This window comes from Girardinichthys multiradiatus, chromosome 6 (genome assembly GCF_021462225.1).
Source record: "Girardinichthys multiradiatus isolate DD_20200921_A chromosome 6, DD_fGirMul_XY1, whole genome shotgun sequence".
NCBI lineage: Eukaryota > Metazoa > Chordata > Actinopteri > Cyprinodontiformes > Goodeidae > Girardinichthys > Girardinichthys multiradiatus.
The window spans coordinates 7,048,554-7,066,508 of record NC_061799.1 but is presented as its reverse complement, the minus strand read 5'-3'; the positions used below and the strand labels follow the sequence as shown (position 1 = coordinate 7,066,508).

The 17,955-nt window shown below is 41.9% G+C and overlaps 2 long non-coding RNA genes across 3 annotated transcripts; both read left to right on the top strand.

The window, feature by feature from the left end:
- The first annotated feature begins 2,023 nt into the window (after positions 1-2,023).
- Positions 2,024-5,789, top strand: LOC124870360. Of its 2 annotated transcripts, XR_007038746.1 has the most exons (4): positions 2,024-5,093; positions 5,182-5,256; positions 5,334-5,410; positions 5,506-5,789. It is a non-coding gene; the product is annotated as an uncharacterized LOC124870360 (long non-coding RNA). The 2 variants fall into 2 exon arrangements; XR_007038745.1 differs by having other exon boundaries at positions 2,024-5,256.
- Positions 5,790-11,160: 5,371 nt separating this feature from the next.
- LOC124870354 lies at positions 11,161-17,955 on the top strand. The gene is made up of 3 exons (XR_007038741.1): positions 11,161-14,120; positions 16,053-16,131; positions 16,236-17,955. It is a non-coding gene; the product is annotated as an uncharacterized LOC124870354 (long non-coding RNA).

Here is a 17,955-nt window from a genome sequence, read left to right as displayed (position 1 = left end):
AACCGGTAGTCCTTCTCCATGGCCTCACCGAACTCCTCCCAGGCCTGAGTTTTTGCCTCTGCCACAGCCCGGGCTGCAGCACGCTTGGCCTCACGGTACCCGTCAGCCGCCTCAGGAGTCCCACAAGCCAACCACAGCCGATAGGACTCCTTCTTCAGCTTGACAGCATCCCTTACTGCCGGTGTCCACCACCGGGTTCTGGGATTGCCGCCGCGACAGGCACCGCAGACCTTACGGCCACAGCTACGGGCAGCAGCATCGACAATAGATGAGGAGAACATGGTCCACTCGGACTGTATGTCTCCAACATCCCCCGGGATCTGGTCGTAGCTCTCCTGGAGATGGGAGTTGAATACATCCCTGACCGAGGGCTCCGCCAGGCGTTCCCAGCAGACCCTCACTATGCGCTTGGGCCTGCCAAGTCTGTCCGGCTTTCTCCTCCTCCAGCGGATCCAACTCACCACCAGGTGGTGATCAGTGGACAGCTCAGCCCCTCTCTTCACCCAGGTGTCCAAAACATGCGGCCGAAGGTCTGATGATACGACAACAAAGTCGATCATCCACCTCCTGCCTAGGGTGTCCTGGTGCCAAGTGCACTGATGGATACCCTTATGTTTGAACATTGTGTGCGTTATGGACAATCCGTGACTAGCACAGAAGTCCAATAACAAAACACCACTTGGATTCAGATCAGGGAGGCCATTCCTCCCGATCACGCCTCTCCAGGTGTCACTGTCGTTCCCCACGTGGGCGTTGAAGTCCCCCAGCAGAATAATGGAGTCCCCGGGAGGGGCACTATCCAGCACCCCTGACAGGGACGCCAAGAAGGCCGGGTACTCTGCACTACCACTCGGCCCGTAGGCTGAAATGATAGTCAGAGACCTCTCCCCAACCCGAAGGCGCTGGGATACGACCCTCTCTCAACCTTCCTCTTTGCACCGGTCCCTCACGGTTCCCCCTGCAGGTGGTGGGCCCACTGGGGGATGAGGGAGAGGTCATCATCTAATTATCAAAGAAGGGTCTCAACCGTCCAGGTCAGTCCAAGCACCATGCCCAAAATCTTCACCCCCCCCCCCCCCCCCCCCCCCCCATGCAGTTGTGTATTACCAGGCTCTCCACTGAAGAGAGGGAGAGGAGGTTCAGAAATCACCTGTGTTTCTACTGCGGAGAGAAGAACCATCAAGCTCTTAACTGTCTGTCAAAAAGACAGGCTCAGTAAAGCTTGGGGGGTCTTTGCTGAGCCCTATCCTCAGATCTCAGAACCCTCCCCACAATTGGTGCACCATCAGATTTTCTGACTCTCCTGAAGAGAGGGAGGTACCTGTTTTCATTGACTCCGGAGGTGATGCTAACTTTATTGATGTCAGCCTAGCTCATAAGCTTGCACTGGAGTTGGAACTTCTAGAGAGACCACGTGAGATTTTTGCTATTGATGGGCATCTCATTGATCAAGTAACTCACTGCACTAAGCCTATTTCTGTACTGATTTCAGGAAACCACCACGACAGGATCAAGTTTCTGCTGACCAGGTCTCCAGAGATTCCAGTGATTCTGGGATACCCTTGGCTCATCAAACACAGTCCAGTCATTAACTGGCTCACTGGTGAGGTTCAGTCTTGGGGGCCATCTTGCTCCATTTCTTGTTTGAGGGTTCGATTATCGAGGCCTTAACGAAGTTACAGTTAAGAACAGGTACCCTCTGCCTCTCATGACTTCTGCTTTTGAGCTCCTTCAAGGTAGAACTGTGTTCACTAAACTGGATCTGTGTAATGCCTACCATCTGGTCCGCATAAGAGAAGGAGACGAATGGAAGACAGCTTTTAACAGCCCCTCAGGGCATTATGAATACTTGGTCATGCCCTTTGGGCTTACCAATGCCCCAGCGGTTTTCCAGGCCTTGGTTAATGGTGTTTTAAGGGACATGCTAAATAGATTTGTTTTTGTATACCTTGATGACATCTTGATTTTTTTCGAAGGATTTATCTACCCATATCAAGCATGTTTGTGAAATTCTTCTCAGGCTTCTCCAAAATAAATTTGTTATGGCTGAGAAGTGTGCATTCCATCAATCATCTGTATCCTTTTTGGGTTTTGTCATTGCTCCTGGCAGGATTAACATGGATCCCTCTAAGGTGGCAGCAGTCTTGGAGTGGCCTGACCCATCCAGTTTGAAGGAGCTTCAACGGTTTCTTGGGTTTGCCAATTTTTATCGGCGTTTTATCAAGGATTATAGTTCTGTGGCTGCCCCTCTTCATCAACTCAATTCAACAAGGACTCAGTTCAAGTGGTCATCAGAGGCCAAACAAGCCTTTGGTAAGCTAAAACGTCTCTTCACCTCAGCTCCCATTCCGCATTTTCCAGATGCATCTAACCCGTTTGTAGTGGAGGTTGATGCCTCGGACAATGGGGTCGGCACAGTCCTGTCTCAACGGTTTGCAGATGATGCCAGGTTACATCCTTGTGCCTTTTTTTTTCTCGCTGGCTCTCTGCCTCCGAAAGAAACTATGACGTTGGTGACAGAGAACTGTTGGCTATCAAACTAGCATTGGAGGAATGGAGGCACTGGCTGGAGGGGTCCACACATCCTTTTACTGTGTGGACAGACCATAAGAACCTGGAATACCTCAAATCTGCCAAGAGACTGAACCCACGCTAAGCTAGATGGGCACTGTTCTTTAGCAGATTTGACTTCACCCTGGCCTATCGACCTGGCAGCAAGAACATCAAACCAGATGCCCTTTCTAGACTTCATCAGCCTTCTGTCTGTCCTTCTGATTATGTTGACCATGGCTACATCCTTCCCTCCAAGACCAGGCTAGCTCTTACCAGTATTGAGAGCTTGCTCAAGAGGAGTCATCAGAGACAACCACCTCCAGTTCAGTGTCCTAAAGGTCTTCTGTTTGTTCCTGAAGAAATGGTGTCTAAAGTCCTTCAGTTCTGTCATGGCTCTAAACTTTTATGTCACCCAGGTATAACAAGGACTCTAGCAGTGGTCAAGTCTGGATTCTGGTGCCCCACACTCAGAAAGGACACGCAAGAGTTTGTGTCAGCGTGTGCCACCTGTTCCAGAGTAAAGCCCTCCAGCCGGTCTACTGAGGCCTCTACCTATTCCACATCGACCATGGTCCCACATCTCAATGGATTTTGTCACCGGCCTACCTCCCTCTCAAGGTAACACTGTACTCCTCACTGTGGTTGACAGGATCTCCAAGATGATCCATCTCATTCCTCTCCGCAAATTGCCCTCAGCACCTGTTCTCGCTAATGTAATGGCCCGAGAAGTGTTCAGACTTCATGGCATTTCCAGCAACATCGTTTCTGATAGAGGACCACAATTCATTTCCCGTTTCTGGGGTGAGTTTTGCACCCTTCTTGGCATTGACGTCCGTCTCTCTTCAGGTTTTCACCCTCAGACGGATGGCCAGACAGAGAGGATTAATCAGGAGGTTGAGTCCAAATTGCGCATCCTATGCATGGATGTTCCCAGTTGCTGGTCCCAGAACTTACCATGGGTAGAGTACGCCATCAATGGATTACCGTCAAGTGCCACAGGCCTGTCACCATTTCATATTGTTTATGGCTATCAACCGCCTATTCTCTCTGTTCAAGAGGGCGCTACCCAGGTTCCTGCTACCCACTTAACAGCACGTTGTCTCAGAGTCTGGAGAAAGGCCAGAGCGACTTACTGCAAGACCTCTGCTGTCAATGCCCGTAATGCCAATTGTCACACATCCCAAGCCCCAAGATACCTGGTGGGTCAGAAGGTGTGGTTATCCACTAAGGATGTGCCCATCAAGGTAGAGAATCGCAAGTTGGCACCCCGTTTTATGTGCCCGTTTCCTGTTGCCAAGGTAATTAACCCAGTAGATATGCGTCTCAATCAGCCTTCTTCATTGCGTGTGCACCCCACCTTCCATATCTCCAAGGTCAAACCTGTGAGGTCATCCAGGTTTTGCCCTCCATCCAGACCCCCTCCACCCCCCTGACTCGTTGATGGAGCCCCTGCCTTCACTGTGAGACGCTTGCTACGCTCCCGACGTTGGGGCCGTGGTATCCAATACCTTGTGGACTGGAAGGGCTATGGTACTGAGGAGAGGTCCTGGATACCTTCTCGCCTGATCCTGGATAAGGGCCACATCCGCAACTTTCATCGCCGGCATCCGGACCAGCCCAGAGGGGCGTCCAGGGCCGCCCCTTGAGAAGGAGGTGATGTCATGATTCCAGCCCTTCAGCTCTACCTTGACTGTGTTGATTACTCTTTACCTTCACCTGTGCTGGGCACTGGGCTGCTCCCTACTTCAACAGCTGCTCGTCACCAGCTCAGTGCGAGATTGTCTGTTGCCCCAGTCACAGCTTTCAAGCCTTGTTTCATGTTCCAAAGGAGTTTTCTAGTTTTCTGATCCTGTCAGTTTTTTGACCACAGATTTTTGCCAAGTCCTTCTGCTGTTTGGAATAGTTCGGACCTCCGTTGCTGAAACCTCTCTGACTCTGTCTTCTGATTACTGGACTTTCATTGCCTGAGGCTCTCGCGTGCATTACCCCGGATTGTTTCACGACTCAGCATCTGGTTGGTGGATTTTGTCCCTGTCGTCTGTTTGTCCCCGGAGCCCCAAGACCTCCCGTTGTCCATTCCCCCCACCCTTGCCGGCTGGATACCGGCCCCCTGTGGACCCTCCATTCCTGACCTACCAGTTTGACCACACCCTGTGGAGCCCTTTCTACCCTATTATTTTTTTAATAAATATTTTGGTGAACCACCCTCTTGTTTGGCTGTGTTTTGGGATCTGGCTGATTTTGCTTTAACGTTACAGTATTAATGTAATTTGCAAAATGACTCCATAGAAATGGAGCTAACCTTTATTTTTATTTTTCTATCTTTGTACTCGTTCTGATAATTCTTCATGGAAATCCTTCATTGTTGTTTATGAGCCGCACTCTCTTGTAAAGGTGCAGTATTCTTACACATAGCACAAAAACCGCCAGACGTTCAGCAGGGCCAGAAGGATCTCTTTTCTGTCGTATGGATTCCATCTTCAGCTTGTCACTTTTGCTCCTGTTTGTCGGCTGTTTGGCCTCAGGTGCTGCACAGACAGGTGAGTACACCCGTTGTGGTCAATGGAAATTTGAAATTAGAAAGTGGCTTCGAACTGATGTCTTTTCTTTCACCTCTGGATGGGACAGATTCTTCAACCATGACTCCTACTCAGACATTTAAGGCAGCACCAATCCTGCCTTCTGCAAAGTCCTCAGACTGGGGTGAGAATGATTATAAACTAAACTCAAAACAGACTGGAAATCTCCTTTTAAAACATGTTTGTTGTGTTTTATTGCAGTAATAATATTCCTTCAAACAGCTATAAAATCCCACCATGAGTTGAATGAAACTATGCTTGCTCAAGTCTTAAAGACGGTAAGTCATTCATCTTTTTTCTTAAAAAAAAAAAACAACCCAGGAGGGATTTCAATTCTAGGACTCATATTAACATAACACATTGTATGTTCCAGTTTCAGGGACTCATCCAGGGGCTTCAACCACACACTGAGTTCAGTCTGATGCTGAAGAACACCACCAAAGTCTGAAATGCACCATTTTCTCTGATTGCTCTTTTTTCATATAGAAATTAACTAAAAAAACTATCTGTAGCACTCCTATCAAGCTGAGGATTCAGCATTTCTGTCTAATGTGCTTATGTACATTTATTCACTCATAATTAAATCTGTCATGTTTTAGCTGTAAAATGAATTGCTGCAAATTAAATGAAAGTTTATCTCTGTACTTTCCTGTCATACCAATATAATCTTGAACTTTTTGTAATTCAAATGCATAACTGATCTAGTTCCTCATTCAGCTCAGATCCACATTATAAAGCAGTGCATAACTGTGGGGTAAAAGAAAATGAGACATGGTTTTTTAGGGTTTTTGTAATGAAAATCTGAAAAGTGTGGAGTGCTGTTCGTATTCAGGCTTGCAGAGTCAATGCTTTCTATTACGCAAGTCTTTTAGGGGAATGACTCAACCAGCTATTTGCATCAACAAACTTATACTTTTGCCCACTTTTAAAGCTCAGCCAGGCTGAATGGACTCCCAGTAGGATTTAGGTCTTGACTTTGACTGGGCCGTTCTAACACATGAATATGTGTTGATCTTAACCAGTGCATTGTAGCTCTGGCTGTATGTTTAGAGTTGTTTTGCTGGAAGGTTATCCTCTGTTGAAAGCCAGTTTCACCAGTTTTTCTGTCCATGCTGAATAGAACCATCCCCACAGCATGGTGCTGCCACCACCGTGTTTTATGATGAGAATGGTGTGTTCAGGGCCATGTTCAATGTTCATTATTTTCAACAATAATTAGTATTATACATTTAGATCATAAGGTTAAATGTTGGTCTCATCTGACCAGAGCCCCTTCTTCCACATTTTGCTGGCTTGCAAAAAACTGCAAACCTTTAATAGCTTTCTTTCTACAGCAGCTTTCTTCTTCCACTACCAACTATCGTCCTGTGGACAAGTATTTCCCATCTGAGCTGTATATTATTGGAGCTCCTCCAGAGTTACCTCTTAGCTGTTTCTCTGATTAATGCTCCCTTTGCCTAACCAGTCATGTCTTGGTAGGTTTGCAGTGATGTATAGTTTCCATTTTAAGATGAAAATGTTGAGATCCAAAGGTTTCTTGTACAACCTTATTGACTCCTAAGGTGCATGGAGAGGCACTAAGATCTGGTGAAGTGAGGACAGGAACACTTGAAATACCAGGAAACAACTTTATTAGCAGACTGACACATTGTGTTGGGTTTGTGGCCTTTATCTGGGTCATCACAAGACAACACAAACAACTAGTGTTTAAATAAGAAAGTAAAATATAGAAAAAGATTCAAATTAACCAATCACAGATTCACACATACACAGGCTGACCAATCAACCTGTTTTTTGACTGGTTTAACCAGAGCCCAAACAGGCTCTGGGCTGAACCACTTGGATAAAAACGTACCATGTGATTTTCCAACTTAATGCGGCTTTAAACTTCTCTACAACTACATCCCTAACTTATCTTGTACCTTCCATGAGTTCCCATCTCCAGTCCCGGTTAAAGATCTGCTTCAATGCACCAGTCATTAGCATGACTTTGTAGAACTCGATTGCATGTTGAAGAAGAAATTCTGTGAGTTTTAGAACCTTGATCATCATAATACTGTTTGTTCTCCTTCTGTAACAAAAGCTCACATTTATACAGACTATACGCAGTATATTTTTTAGGGGTTCCCGGTTAAAGGGAACCGATACAAATGCTCAGTTCTCAGATTTTTAATTGTAAAAAAATGAAAACCATGCATAGTTTAACTTCAACTTCCCAAATACAATTCAATTCAATTCAGTTTTATTTATATAGCGCCAATTCACAACACATGTCGTCTCAAGGCTCTTCACAACAGTCAGGTATCATCAGTGTAACAGTGAAAATTGATCCCATGCTGCCTGATAATTTGACCTATTGGAAGCATATATATATATAGTAAAGAGAATTGGCCCAAGTACTGAACCCTGTGGTACTCCACAATTAACCCTGGAGTTTAAAGATGATTTATCATTTACATGAACAAACTGGAATCTGTCAGACAAATAATATTTAAACCAGCCTAACGCTGTTCCCCTGATCCTTACAGCATATTCCAGCCTTTTTAAGAGAATATTATGATCGACTGTATCAAATGCAGCACTGAGATCTAACAGGACAAGTACAGACACAAGTCTATTATCTGAGGCCATAAGAATATCATTAGTGACTTTCAGCAGAGCTGTTTCAGTGCAATGATGAGCTCTGAAACCTGACTGAAACTCTTCAAACAGGTCATAGCTGTGTAAATGCTCACACATTTGATTAGCAACTATTTTCTCAAGAATTTTAGATAAGAATGGAAGATTGGATGTAGGTCTGTAATTTTTCAAGTCATCTCGATCAAGCGAAGGTTTCTTAAGTAAAGGTTTAATTACAGCTAACTTAAAAGCCTGTGGTACATATCCATTTACTAAGGATAAATCAATCATATCTAAAATGGGGCTGGTAATCAGAGGGAACACTTCTTTAAATCATTTGGTTGGGATTGGGTCTAACATAAAAGTTGAAGGTTTAGATGAAGCTAATATTTCTGATAACTCAGGAAGCTTCACAGGATCAAAACAGTCCAAACACAAATCAGGTTCTGCAGTTATTTCCAATGTTGTCTCACTTGCTGAGGATGAAGTAATCATCTTTGGGAGTATGTCAAAGATTTTCTTTTTAATAGAATCAATTTTATTTAAGAAGAATCCCATAAAGTCATTACTGCTGAGAGCTAAGGGAATGGATGGCTCAACAGAGCTATGACTCTGTGTAAGTTTAGCAACTGTACTAAATAGAAACCTAGGATTATTCTTGTTCTCTTCTATTAATGATGAGAAATAAGCTGTTCTAGCTTGGCGAAGTGTCTTTTTATACAACAGTAGGCTATTTTTCCAGATTAAGTAGGAATCCTCTAGGTGTATAGAGCACCATTTTCTCTCCAATTTTCTAACATTGTGCTTTAAACTATGCAGCTCTGAATTAAACCAAGGAGCCTGCCTCCTATGAATGATTACCTTCTTTTTCAAGGGGGCTGCATTGTCTAATGCATCATGCAATGATGAAGACACACTATGAACAAAAGAATCAATTTGTGAAGGGGCAGAAACAGAATTATTGCCCTCCACTGTGAGGAAATTAAAAGTGGAACAGATTCTTTAAAGGTTGTTACAGCATCATCTGATAATGACCTACTATAATGAAATGTTTTTTCAGGTGTGGAGTACTCGGTTAAATTAAACTCAAAGGTTATTAAGAAATGGTCAGACAGGACAGGGTTATGAGAAAATATTGTTATGTCTTTACACTCAATGCCATATGTCTGGACAAGGTCCAGAGAATGAAGACAAATACACTAGCGTAGAAAGTGTTTTACATACACTTTCTCACTTAATGGGTCTCTTTATTTTCATGAGTATTTACATTGTAGATTCTCACCAAAGGAATCAAAAGCCACCCTTTGCTCTGATTACTGCTTTGCTCTCTTGGCATTCTCTCCATGAGCTTCATGAGGTGGTCACCTGAAATAGTTTTCCAAAGAGTCTTGAAAGAACTTCCCAGAGGTTCATTGAGAGACGGCCAACGGTTAATATTTCAGTCAGCAAAGGGCGGCTACTTTAAGGAATCTAAAATATAAAACATATTTAAAGTTCTTTTATAATTTTTATTTACTACATAATTCCACATGTTTTCATTCACTGTTTTGATGCCTTCATTGAGAATCTATGTACAATGTAAATAGTCACAAACATAAAGAAAACCATTAAATGAGAAAGGCGTTCTAAAACGTTTGATTGGTAGAGTATGTATAACTTTTAGTTTGCATAAAATTTCAAAACAAATACACAGAAGCAGACGGGTCAGTCCATAGCTTCAATATCTTCATCTTGCAGGAACTGCTGACACACTCCAGCCACATGAGGTCTAGCATTGTCCTGCAATAGGAGGAACCCAGGACCAACCACACCAGCATATGGTCTCACAAGGGGTCTGAGGATCTCATCTCGGTACCTAATGGCAGTCAGGCTACTTCTGGCGAGCACATGGATGGCAGTGTGGGCCTCCAAAGAAATGCCACCCCACACCATTACTGACCCACTGCCAAACCAGTCATGCTGAAGGATGTTGCAGGCAGCAGATTGTTCTCCACTGTATCTCCAGACTGTGTCATGTCTGTCACATGTGTTCAGTGTGAACCTGCTTTCATCTGTGAAGAGCACAGGGCGCCAGTGGTGAATTTGCCAATCCTGGTGTTCTCTGGCAAATGCCAAGCATTCTGCACGGTGTTGGGCTGTGACCACAACCCCCATTTGTGGACGTCGGGCTCTCATACCATCCTCATGGAGTCGGTTTCTAACCGTTTGTGCAGACACATGCACATTTGTGGCCTGCTGGAGGTCATTTTGCAGGGCTCTGGCAGAGCTCCTCCTGTTCCTCCTTGCACAAAGGCGGAGGTAGTGGTCCTGCTGCTGGGTTGTTGCCCTCCTATGACCTCCTCCACGTCTCCTGGTGTACTGGCCTGTCTCCTGGTAGCGCCTCCAGGCTCTGGACACTACGCTGACAGACACAGCAAACCTTCGTGCCACAGCTCGCATTGATGTGCCATCCTGGATGAGCTGCACTACCTGAGCCACTTGTGTGGGTTGTAGAGTCCGTCTCATGCTACCACGAGTGTGAAAGCACCACCAACATTCAAAAGTGACCAAAACATCAGCCAGAAAGCATAGGTACTGAGAAGTGGTCTGTGGTCCCCACCTGCAGAACCACTCATTTATTGAGTGAGTCTTGTTAATCGCCAAAGATTTCCCCCTGTTGTCTTTTCCATTTGCACAACATCATGTGAAATTGATTGTCAATCAGTGTTGCTTCCTAAGTGGACAGTTTGATTTCACACAAGTTTGATTTACTTGGAGTTATATTGTGTTGTTTAAGTGTTCCCTTTATTTTTTTGAGGAGTGTATATACACAGATTCTTTTGCCTCTAATCTACTCAAATGTCATGAATTTACCTATCAGAAGCTTGCAAAGCTATGACATCATCATGTGGGCTTTCCCAAATTGTTTAAAGGCACAGTAATCATGGTGTATGTAAACGTCTGACTTTGAAGAAGGTAATAAAAAAAATCTCTTCCATTATTCTGGCATTTAACAAATAGAAATCATTTTGTTTATCATATCTGATGTAAAACAGGACAGGGCTGGATTGAGGTAAGATAAATGAGTGAAAAGGTTATATTTTGTGTATAATTCTTTTTACAACGTATATAACTGCATCTAGTACCAAAACATTACTCCACTTCTACTTTTAAACATTTGGTATCAACACAGGCTGAGAGTAAAACTTCTCCTCACCCTTCAATGGTTTAGAACCATCAACTCTTTTTCTGTTTGGCTTTGAAAATGTTTCTCAGTCCTTTATAAACCTTATGTAAGTAAGCAGAAACCTGTTTTTATAGCAGAATTTCATGCTCTGTGACAAATGTTCTTGTATCCCAGCTGATTCATTATCACAGCGTCAGCACAGGTCAACAGGTCATTATTTGTACAGGGACAGTGCACAACAATACATTGACCTAAAAATAGGAAATATGCATGGTGCCAGGTTATAGCAAAAGATGCTAATTTCCACCTGTAGTCCCTTGACAGGTTGATGTTAATCATACAACACAGTCGTAACTAACCTCGCCCCTCAGTTACACCAGTTATTAAACACTTCCAGGGATTTATCATTTCTCTATCACACGCTTGCACCTATACAATAAACATACCTACCACATATACATTTTTGCCACTGTGAAACAAGGATTATTATAGGGAAGATAACTGATTGCCAACCATGATTTGAACTTTTGAGATTAGTTCACCAACTGCGCTCCAAAACAAGCTTAACAGTGAGTTTCAGCAGTGTGATGAATACATTATGTGAACATGTACACTGCCTGGGTTGTTTCCTGGAAGTAAAACAAGCGTATCCCAATGAAGAGTCCATGTGTCTGGGTTGACATAATGTCTACACTGCCTTTTGCTGTGGACGGGGTCAGGAAAGGAAGGAAGCTTTAGGACGCCATGAGATGTATTTCTCCTTCTATCATCTGTTCTGAATTGATGTTCCTACACACAATACATAAAAAAGGACATTTCTATGTATTTATACTTTTTTTTTCATTTTGTCAAATAACCATAAACGTCACAGGTTGTTTACATTCAGCCTCCATTACCCCTACAAAAAACAATCCTGTGCATCAAATTGCCTTCAGAAGTCCCCTGATAATAAAGAGAGTTTATAACGGATGAAAGAAGGTACTCAACCAAACCAAAATTGACCTTTTGGCTCACAAATTGTCATGTGTGGCAGAAAACCAAGCCATGCAAATCACCCTGATTCTAACACTTCCAATCTGGAAACATGGTTGTGGCAGCATCATGCTTTGGGGATGCTTTCAATTATCAGGAACAGGAAAGCAGGTCAAAGTTGGTGCTAAGATGGATGGAGCAAAATATAGCACAATCCTGGAAGAAAAACTGTTGAAGGCTGCAAAAGACTTGAAATCGTGGCTAAGGCTCATGTTTTTGATAGACAAGAACTCTTGTTCTTGAAATGCTTTGGTGTGGGGTGTTTGAAACTGCGCATTCACGGATTTGTTTTTGTTGTTGTTGGGGCGCTTAGGAAATGAAGATGTAAATGTATCTTTTTTAAATTTTGCACATGTGTTGTCACCTTTATATTAGCACTAACGTATATACACATACATACATGATCTATTGTTGGAAAGACTGTTTATTTCACTTTAAATGGCAACATTTATGGGTTGGGCAGCAGAGTTGAGCATGTGGGTTGTGCCCATGAAAACTAACCAAATCCTCTTTGCTGTTTTAGATTTCCTGCAGTGTTTGGAAGAAACTGTTCTGTTGATAGCCCAGTTTGGGACAGATGTCAGCAGATTTCCTCACATTTGCCTCCAGAATATTTTAGTATACAGAGGCGTTTGGCCAACTCTGCAAGATACCAAGATTCTTTAAACAAGCCCAAAGCTCCAGCCTTCCACCGCCATGCTTGACAGTTGGTATGAGGTGTTGGTGTTGACATGCTGTGTTTGTTTTTAGCCAAACATGACATTGTGCGTTATGACCAGACATATTTGACTTACATTATTGTGCTCCTTATACTTCTAAAATGTGATGAAGCAGCACAATGCTGAACACATTCTTTTTACTTTTATAAATATGTTCTAAAAGTCCCAGTTTTTTCCGTTGACCAGCATCTGACTTTTGAACTAACAAGATTAGCAGACCCTTGGATCGTTTTACTCTGAACAGTTCCATATTAAGGAGGAATTTGTTGCAGCTAATGTCACCAGGGATGTGCAGCTTTCCCGCGTGTTTTCCCATACTCGATGAAATCCATGTCACTGCCAGGACACTGCCCCTTCTTGCAGTTTTCCATATGACATAACAGCTGCTACTCTTAGCCTCCAGATCCACCATATTTTCTGAAGACATATGAACCATCCAGGCAGCATATTGGAGACAGGACCTCACCATGAATTCCAGACTCATCTTCCTTTTCACTTCAGCTCCCATTGTGGGGGCAGCAGCAAATTTCCTTTGCCATTTTTACTTCTTATTGCAGTGTTCCTGAGCAGAATTGTGAGTAAGCCCACCGTCTTGTCCACACATGAATTGTATTGTGTGGATGCTGCAGTGTGGGTAAAACACAGCACTTGTTCTTACCCAGACAAATTCTTGGAAAATTGAGGACCCATTAGAGGATATACCTGTGCATAATTCTTTCCATCTTTTTGCTGCAGAATTTCAGTAGAATCTTGATCTTTTTCTTCAAATAAAATAGGCTTCTTTGCTAAAGTTTTCACTTTGTGTGCAGATGCAAGTTCTGTAAACAATCCTGGTGCTTACTGAGTAATTGTGGACAATCCAAAGCTTTCTCCGCTACAACTGAACCTCCCACCTTGAAGTTTTTGATGATACAGACCGTTCAGTAAAGTGCAATATTCTTAGCAGCAGCTTCCTGAGAGCGAGGATTTTTTTTTTCTATGACAGCACTGCTGCAAACACAAGAGGACAAAGATTTCAAGCAGGTCTGTCCCTATTTTATAGCAGCCGGTCTGCTAATAAGATGTGTTTGATTTCAGATGGGCACATATGATTAGACTGAAATGAGCCGATCAGTTCATGCCAAGACAAAAACTATATTTTTATTATAATTTTTATTCTAATAAAGCTCTGGGGAAAAAAAAATCCCTAATATGCATGAGATCACTAAGCAAAATCACATTACAACAATGTGAATCATCACCACAAAAACTGAACTGTGAAATCCTTTGGCTTTGACAGTAGATCTGAATATGTGCATGATGCTGCTGGCAGACCTGACTGATTGTAAACTCTGTGCTCAGCTTGTGTCCTCAGCTTCTTATCTAATAAAGGCGACTCACACGTCTCCCACAACCAAGAAACTGACCAGCTTCCAGTTTCTTCTTGAGCAGTCCGTCATTTGCAAAGTGACAGTAAGTGTGACTTTTCTCCCCTCAGGGAGGAAGATAGATGATAGGAAACATTAAATGTCATTTAAAAGCATCAATTGTTCAAACTTTAAAAGGGTAGTTTTTAAGGTTCTGCTGGTGGGTAATAAGCAGTAAATATCTTACCTGCAGTAGATGACTCTTGCTGTATTCATTTAGTATAAATTCAGATTGGTTGTAGTTGGCTTCAAGGTGGAAGATAATGGCTTTTCTGAGGAGCCAAGACCAAAGTGAACTTCAACCATCTTATAACAACTCTGATATCAAATATGTTATTGTGGTTTTGTGCTAAAGCTGTTTCATGAGCCTTTAAACAAACTTTCATAACATTTGGTTTAAGCATTTATTTATGAATAAACCGAGCAGTATTTGTTGAGGTAGGAGGTGATGCACCACCAAAGATCTTTTTGTGTAAAACACAAAGTTCTTGAATGTCTTTACATCAGACCATGATTTGTTGCTATTTGTGAGCTCTTGGCCTACTTCATGTTGTCAGACAAGTTCTATTAAAGGGATTTCTTGATTCTACAGGCCTGACAATATACAGCCTGTGTGTGGCTAATGACATTGTGGTTTATCCTAGTTCAGTCTGACAACTCACATGGATATGTTTAAATACATCTTTATTACCCAATATAATATAAATATGGTGTCTTGGCTCCAATCTCATCACTCCATGGTCATGCTGCTCAATTTGTCATGGACTGATTTGCTCATCTTTACTCAAAGATCATGTCCTTTACATGTCAGGAAGGAAGGAGAGGGTCTCTGACCTCAAAGTCCAGTGGAGCTGCTGAAGTTTCAATCAAGAGGGGCTGAAAAGACCCAGGCAGAAACTGTCAGCAGAACCAGCCAAGCAAGTAGGCAGGAAGCAGCAGTAGCCCATGGAATGCAGAGCGCAGCAGGATGCTTTGTAACTTAAATAAAGCAGCCAAATTGCTAGTGTATGCTCGATATATTTTGCAGAGTGTTTAAAAGATTACATGTGAAGCAGCAGCACAGCCTAATTGGATGTCCCGGACTAGCTCGCAGGCGTCACTTCATTCAATTCATGGTTTAACAAGAGGAGTATTTACTTTTTCACATACAGCCAGGTTGTTTCAGGTCATTTTTTTCTCTTAATAAATGAAATCATTGTTTAAAACTTCCTTATATATTTATTCAGGTTGTCTTTGTCTGATATTCAAATGTGTTTGATGATGTGAGGATGATCTGAGACATTTAAGTGTGACAAAAGAGCAAAAAGAAGAAGTCTGTAAGAAGGCAAAACCTTTTCCACTGCACTGTTGCAATTTAAGTAACTGTTTTTGTTTTCTTTTTTTATGCATTTCATTCATTTGCATAAATAACTGCCCAGAGCAAATATATATAGGATATAGGTTCATAAGATATCTTTGGCAGAAGTTGCTCTGAAGATTTTTAGATTGGAGTTGTTTTAAGATGGTAGGAGTCTGCGTTGTTTCTGGTTCTTCTGAACTGAAGAGTTATCTGCTGCATCGAAGATATTAACTGCTTATAACCTTTTAACAGAACCCAAGTCTTCTAATATAATGTGTTTGATTTCATATTCCATTCAGATCATATGATTAGACTGAGATGATTCGATCAGTTCAACTTCAAACTTCTAAGCTTTTTCTGGTCTATCTAACTTTGCTCCCAAACTGAAATGAGCATCACAACTGATGCTGCAGAATTTTGTTTTAGTCACAGCAAACAGTGCTTGGTACAGTCATGGTTAAAGATTAACTTTAGATCTTTATTTGGGAGATAAAAATACCGAACACCTGTCTGTTGTGGTAAATCTGAGGATTTATTCACTTATCCAAATGTTTGATGGCTAAAATTTCTTTTGGTAAAGCCATGTCTATTACTGGGGCTCGTGATAAATCAGCGACTCCTGATGTTTCTGCTAAACAGGGGGAGGCGATGTCCGATGGCTCCAGAGACCCGGTCGACAACAGCACCACCTTTTGCAGTTTGGAGAACCTGATGAATGGTGAGAAGCATGTCCTATTGGAGTGCAGCAGATCATCTGCCTGCTTGTGTTCAATCTTGTTGATGAACCAGGTGAAAAATTGATAGATTTCTTCTCTGTTTCAGGAAGTAAACGAACTGATGCTAAAAGATACAAACAGTTCAGCAACAAGTGGATCTGTCCTGGGTTTGATACAGCCAGCTGCAGCTGGTCTTAAGAGAGGAGGCCTGATGTTTCACATTGATATTTCTGAGAAGGACCACTGTTAGATCTTTGTGAAAACTGATTTTTAATGTTTGGGTTTTTGCACAACCACAAATCAGAAAGTTTTGGCTTTATAAAAAAGATAAACATTTATTTTTATTATGTTTTTTAAAGAAAACACCTTTCAGAAACAGCGCTTTACAGAAGTATTCCTCCTTATTGACTTTTTCACATCTTTTTACATAAAAACTGTAAACTTCATTGTTTTCTATATGTGCATAATCATAAAGTGGAAAGAAAACTATTAATGGTTGATTTTCTTTGCATAAAAAACATTAAAAACTGAATACTTTGTAGAAACACCTTTCACTACATTTACAGTTCCAAAACTCCACTGTATCTCTAGTTGTATGTTTAGGGACATTGTCCTCCTGGAAGGTAAACCTCAAACTCAAGCCTTTTGCAGCGTCTACCAGGTTTTCTTTCACTACTTTCCTGTATTTACCTTCATTAGGTAATTTCTGAAGACGACCAGCTGCACTGGACTTTATTTAGGGTTATCAGATTGAGGGTGGCTGATTACAAATCCACGGAACATTTTTTACATATTTATTTGTAAAAGAATTTTGAAAAGTATGGATCCTTTTCCTTCTTTTTACCTCTAGTTTATGTTCATCTATCACATTGAATCTGAATAATACGTGTTGAAACTTGAGGTTGTAATGTGCTAAATGTGAAATAGAGGTATGAATACCTTTGCAAAGCAGTGGAAATGATAGCATCAAAACAACATGCAATACATTTTTATTTCATTAATTATTCAAACATTTGTGGTGGTTATTTTGTGTTCTGGATTTTGCTCTGGTTTTGGAAGTTTTACCATCCATACACTAGCAATTCAGCACAAATCAGGTCAGCCATAAAATTATGCCTAAACATACTGTGGAAAATATGCTAAATATAATCAAAATAACAAAACAGACAGAGTCCACTGAGCATCTCAGAATGTAAAAGTATGTAAAAGTAGATGATGGTCAAATATTAAGCTGTTAAAGTACTTTATTTCTTTGTTGTTTGCATTCTTGTGCAACAGGTAATCCAAACTTTGAACTGCTTCCTAAATTAGACAGATGGTAATATCTGTACAACACACACACACGCGCGCAGCTTGGTTCAATCATGCAAGATGTTTCAGCTTAACCAGCGCCCTCTACCGGGGGGAAATATTAATGCATATTCAGATAATTCCGGTGGTCCTGCTGAGCACATTCAGAGCAGTTTAACAGCTTCTGGTCATCTCCCTGCTTCTCTATGTCAAACCAGTTGTCAAACCAGTTGCCAAACCATTCTGTACACTGATACTTCAACCATTACATATCAGTGCATTTCTCTTGGAAGTTCATTTAGTTTTTCTTTTATTATGGAGAGACACAGTCATAACATTGCTCAACTCACACGTAGCTATTATTTGATTTAATTATGTATTAATTTCTGAAGACCTCTTATTACACCCGGTTATATTTGTTTTGGTTCTGATCCATGTTTGGGCCAGCTTACGTCTCCTGATGAAACCAAAATACCCCAGAGTGACAACCTGCTAGTAGATATTATATGACCACCTTCCCTTATATTAGAGATTTA